This window comes from Vicugna pacos, chromosome 21 (assembly GCF_048564905.1).
Source record: "Vicugna pacos chromosome 21, VicPac4, whole genome shotgun sequence".
In the NCBI taxonomy this organism is placed as follows: Eukaryota; Metazoa; Chordata; class Mammalia; order Artiodactyla; family Camelidae; genus Vicugna; species Vicugna pacos.
The window spans coordinates 27,117,807-27,123,749 of NC_133007.1; the positions used below are offsets into that span (position 1 = coordinate 27,117,807).

At 43.2% G+C, this 5,943-nt stretch overlaps 1 long non-coding RNA gene across 3 annotated transcripts in view; it reads right to left on the reverse strand.

Moving 5' to 3' along the window:
- LOC140688105 (uncharacterized) overlaps nt 1-5,943 on the reverse strand; it is a 147,257-nt gene that overhangs the window by 33,095 nt on the left and 108,219 nt on the right. Inside the window, exons 1-2 of one of the 3 annotated variants that reach the window (XR_012062854.1) lie at nt 4,239-4,324; nt 2,624-2,719 (exon numbers count right to left, since the gene is read on the reverse strand). This is a non-coding gene — a long non-coding RNA (uncharacterized lncRNA). Of the gene's footprint in view, nt 1-2,623; nt 2,720-3,066; nt 3,457-4,238; nt 4,325-5,943 lie in introns of those variants that run through there. The other 2 variants (XR_012062849.1, XR_012062852.1) reach the window with 2 other exon arrangements.

A 5,943-nucleotide genomic window follows, 5' to 3' on the forward strand; every position in this document is an offset into this window, starting at 1 on the left:
CTCACTGCTGCATGTAGAGCACAGAGACGCCCAGCAAACATGGCGCTCTGTGACTTCCCCTCTCCCACCTGCACCCATCCGTCCCACCCCTGCCATCTGCCCCTTACCTTCTCATACAAGAAACTGCCTTATACAATTTGTTCTTTTCCTCTAATAATACTTCCCAAATTCTCCTTCTAACTGTACACCCACAACTTGGTCTGATAAGGTTTTTGGGAAACCAGAAATGTGCTGTTGGTGGCCAGTTACCTGGAATGTCAGGTTGCAAAAAGAATGACTTTTTTTTTTAAAATAAATATCAGGGTAAGATGAGCTAAACGTTACTGGAAGGGCAGAAAATTGGAGCAAACTCTATGAAAATAAATGTATGAATATCCTTCAAAAGCTAAAATGTTCCTACCTTTTGACAACGGTCTCACCTCTAGGAGTTTATCATATTAAGGAAATAATCAGATATATTCAAATATTTGTGTATAGGACATATTGCAACAGTGAAAAGTTAGAAATAATCAAAATATCTTAGAATAGGATGCCACGATAATGGAGTAAATACTAGGCAGGCCTTAAAAATCAGGTTTTAAATGAGTTTATAATGACATTACAAAATGCTCACAATGTGATATAAAATTATGAGTATATGATCAATTTTTTAAATATATAAAACATGGAATTACCATATGATCCAGCAATCCCACTCCTGGGTATACACCCAAAGGGAGGGAAAGCAGGGACTCAGAACATAGTTGTAAACTCATGCTCACAGCAGCATTACTCACAATGGTCAGAAGGTGGAAGCAACTCAGGTGGGTAAGTGGATAAACCAAATGTGCTCTGTACACACCCAGTGGGATGTTAATTCAGCCAAAGGAAGAAAATTCTGACACATGCTGCATGAATGTGTCTTGAGGGCATTACACCAAGTAAAACAGGCCAGTCACAAAAGGACAAATACTGTATGATTCCACTTAAATGAGGTACTCAGAGTCGTCAAACTCATAGAGACAAAAATAAAATGGTGGTTGCCAGAGATGAGGGGGTGGGAGGAAATAGTGTTTAATGGGTATAGAGTTTCAGTTTGGAAAGATGAAAAGTTTCTGAAGATGGATGGTGGGGATGGTTGCCCAACAGTGTGGATGTATTTAGTGCCATAGAACTGGACACTTAAAAATGGTTAAAATGGTAAATTTCACGTTGTATGTGTTTTACTATGATACATATTATACATGCATACGTATACATACACATTTATCCATTACATCTCCACACAGACATATACATGCAGAAATGAAACACTGAGAAGCTGTAAGCCAAATGTTAGCAGTGAATTGTGAGCTCTGACTCATGAAATTATAAGAGCTATTTCTTTCTTCTTTGTATTTCTCTGCCTTTTACAACTTTTCTATTATGAATATATATTATTTTTAAAGTCAGGAAAAAAAATGTGTTTCTTTAAATCCACTTGAGTTTCCCTGAACGAGCTCTTTGCTCCAGCCAAGGGGGAGCCCGGCCCTACAGGCAGACGCCTGCGTGTTCTGCAGCAGGAGTTTCTCCCCTCCAGGCCCTGCCCTCAGCCTTTACAAGGCGGTTTCAGGCTTGCGGAGGAGCTCGTAAAGAGCTCCTGCCCACGCATGGGCATTGTTGGAGAGCATCTGCAAGGTCTCTTCGAGTCTCGTGGATGAATTTATGGCTGCTTCATGACGGATTCCTCCCGATGGCCCCAGGACCTATGTTGGAACTGTCCTGCCTGACAAGAGAGTCATGTCGGGGCAGCAGCACAACGCAGCAGGGAAAGGGCCAGAGGAGTCAGCCTTGGGAATTCCGCAGTGTGACCATCAGCCAGACACTCCCCCTCTCTGGACCTTCCCTCCTTCACTGGTGAGAGGAGGGGATTGGCAAACCGTGACCCCCTCCTTCAAACCAAGCTCATGATTTGCTTGCCCCGGGGTGACTTCCCTGATGAGCTCCTGCAGACTCTGAGGGTCACCTCAGCAGTCATGGCTTCAGATGCTCCTCTAGAAAGCTGAGGTCAAGATTTGCAATGTAAGCTCTTCAGCGATTTTTGTGTGAGTCCTTGACTGCGCTCAGGGGTCATGGGCCCAATGACGCCTTCCAGTCCTGCCTGCCCTTCCATTCCCAGCAAGGAGTCCCAATCATTTGTGTTGAAATGGGTCTCAGGCAACTTACAAACAGACCCTGCATGTACTGAGCACCTCTCTGGCCCTATTTAGAAGCCACCATTGGTTCCCCTTTGCCCTTAGAACAAATTCCAAACAAGGACTTTATTCTGAGAAATATTCACAAGACCCTACCCAGTCTGCTTTCTGTCCTCCTCTGCCAGACTCAGCATTTGCTGCGCTCTTCTCCTGCTCTGTGACTAATAATGTTTTAAGTGTCTTACCTGTGAGAACTCATTTTTTTTGCACACGGCCAAATCCTGAAGATTTTTTTTTTCTCTGCCCCACTTCCCTAGTTCCCTGTCTGTTTTCTTACTATCACTCTTCACTCTTCCAGCTGAGTCTGTAAAGCACTACACAGCCTTCCTATAAAATGCTGTTCTGCCTGAGAGAGCCAGAGTCGATGACTGCCGCTTAAAACCAACAATCTTATCTCAAAAGACATTTACCTAGCGAGCCTCCACTGAGCATCACTGAATTTCAGGCACCTGTGCTGGTGCAGAGGGGATACAAGGCTCCAGCTCTGCTCCTGAGGATCTCACAACCTGTATGAAAAAAAATTTTTGTTAAGACAAACAAACAAAAAGGACAAACAACAATGCAAAGTAATTAAAGATACAATGTGAATAGTTATGAAAGTATGACAGCTCTTTGGGAACCCAGATGGGGTGTCTCAGAGGGCTTCACAGAGGAGGTGACACCCAAAGAGGCAACGCAGCACCAGTGGCCAGAGAGGGCTCTGAAGCCAGATGAGCCGGGTTCACGTCCCGCTTCTGCCACACATTGGACGTGACATGTAACCTTGGGCAAGTTGTTTCATGTCTTTGGCCTTCAATGTCCTCATCTATAAACAAGCAACAAGCAACCATAGAAATATCTCCTTAGTACTCACCTCTGAAGCCAGCTCAGTCCCCAGGATCTGTCTAGGGAGCGTGCTCCCAGGCCTGGAGCCAGCACCACCTGCTTCTTCACCAACCTCACGTTGCTGTGAAGGACCATCTGTCTCAAGCCCAGAGCTCAACTCCAGTCACTAACTTATTAACGAGGCTCATTCTTTTAGTCCTGGACCTCGAATGTGACTCAGCCTTTCCTTGCTCTTTCCAACTTGCCTCGTACGTTAAAAGGCTAAGTTAACATTATTTGGGGCTCAGCTTTCTTATTCATTAAAGAAAAGTCCCTTCTCACTGAGTCCAGAATCCACTCCTCTGAGCCTATTCTGAATTGTTCTCTCTGAAGCCACAAAAATTCTGTGTATTAGCCTTCTAGATTCCCCTAAAAAACATCCTCATGAAACTAAGCAGCCTGGTATAGTTTGAAAAAAAAAAAACTCCTAATTTTCTAGAGTCAGAGAGAGTCGGGTTAAATCCACAGACCCACCCCTAGCTGTGAGCCTTCAGACAAGCCACCTCTTCACGCCGTCATTGTTTATCCCCAGGGCTATTACAATACTAAAGTCAGGAAGATACGTAACAAGCCTGCTCGAGTCTCTTCCTTTAAGTTGTTCCTGTTATTCCTGTGTGCCCATTTTGCAATATCTTCTGATGGTCCCACTGACAGCCATTCTTATCACTGCCTGTTTTCTCAGTCTCTCTACTTTCAACTTTTTCTACTAAAAGTCCTGGCTCCCAAAAGTCACACTTCTGAGTTTCTGGTGCTACTTTCTTGGTGCTGCCTTGTAGCCATGTTCATTGTTCATTCCACTTTAGCCCAATAAAAGTATTTTCATTCCTAATTTAAACATACATCATAATTATTCTATTATGCTGAGAAGGTATGTCATTGATCTTCAACAGGGCATTTAGCCAGATCTCTTATAATATCTTGGACGTATGGATAGTCATTACAATTGCCAAGACTGAAGGTGATGGCTGATGAAGCAGAATCTCTCGTAGGAAAGCGGATAGTGTCATGCCAGCATTCTAGCCACATCTTATTCTAATTAACATTTTTATTAATCACTTGAATGCTGATTTCTCAAACAGGTCAAGCAAATTTACAGATGACAGAAAACTGGAAAGGTTCGAAACTACTTTCAAGTCAGAAATGATTTTCAAAAATACATACGTATCTTAGCAGGTTGTATTGATGAGCTGAATAAAACAAGAAGCTTAAAGGGGGCAGATGTAAGGTTCCTTCTTTGAGTCCAATAAACTAGCAGCACCCCTGTAGGATGAGATTGAATTTGTTCAGCAGTAGTTACTCTCCCACAGCCAACTCAGTATGATTTCATCCTGCCATACAATTGCACCCTCAAAGCAATGCGGCTTAGGGTGCCTTAGGAGCTCAGCTTTAGAATAATGGAAGTAATGATCTTCCTCTATCCTATGCAGCTAGATCACACCTTTGGAATTAAATTTAGCTAAGGGTGACTTATTCTGTGCAAGATACTGGTAAGATGAAATACATTTAAACAAGAAATCATTAGGATTCAAAACCATGTCATAAGAGGTGTGTCTGAAGGCACCAGGGACTTTTAGACCACATAAAATCCCCTCAGGTTTCTCAGGGAGCAAGACAGCAGTAGGTTACAGAAACTATAGGATAGGTTCTCCTCTCGGGCTCACATACAAGGTGATTAATGTTGTAACAGAGGCAGATTCAAAATGAGGAAGAAATGACTAATTTTGCCTGGGGGCGGCGGGAAAGTTTTCACACAGGGAAATGAGGCTGAAACTGGATCTCAAACATAATGTGGAGGGTTTCCCCCCCCAGCAGAGGGCGTCATTTGAAGCAAAGGGAGCAACATACACATGAATCCCCCAGGGCAAGGATTAAAGCAGGGGGTTGAGAAGTAAGTGGAGGTAAGAAAGCGACAACAGCAAGCACCAAAGATAGACTGCAGGTTTCTGCCTAAATGCAATGTACTTAGAGGTTTGCTCTGGCCCCTGACACCCCGTCTAAACTCAGTGTCCCTGTAACACTGTCTCCCAATGATCTCCAGTTTTTCTCTAGAGAACTCACAGTTCGTATTTTATGTTTGTGCACTATTTAGTATCAATTTGCCTGCCATACTGCACGCTGCATGAGGGCATCAGGGGCTGTGGCTGGCACATGATAAACACTTAATAAGTAGATGCTGAATCATGCACATGAAGACCAATTTAAAGCAGATTATGGGGGGAAGGTATAGCTCAGTGGTGGAGTGCGGGCCCAGCATGCACAATCCTGAGTTCAATCCTCAGTACCTCCATTAAAATAAAAAAAAGAAACCTAATTACCTCACTCCCTTAAAAAAAAAATAAAGCAGATTATGACAAGAGCTATACTATACATGCACATTTCTTCATTTCTTAAGAGACAAGGAATATCTGAACTAATGACACTTGGACTAATTAAACCTTATGGGAGAAAGAGAATACAGGAAGGACATCAGAGGCTGACGGCGCAGCTCCGGCGGTGCATGGGGGCGTGAAACAACATGGCAGGTACAGAGAACTGAGAGAACTTCCATATGTCTGTACAGACGTAGCTGTCGGGGTGTGGTAGCCAACAAGACCAGAGAGGTAGGCAAGGGCTAGGCCATTCAATGAATACGTCAATGAATCATTCATTTCATTCAATGAATATTTATTGAGTGTTTCTTCATGAAGGGCTTCCTAAGCCACGCAAACAAGTTTGGATTTTATCCAAACAGTATTGAGTAATAACTACTGGAGGAACTGAGAGTCCTATGATTCAATTCGTACTTTAGAAATTTAATTCTGGAGTCTGGGAAGTGGATTATTTAGATGGCGGCAAGACTGGAGATGAGTAGAGCTCACTTTAGAAA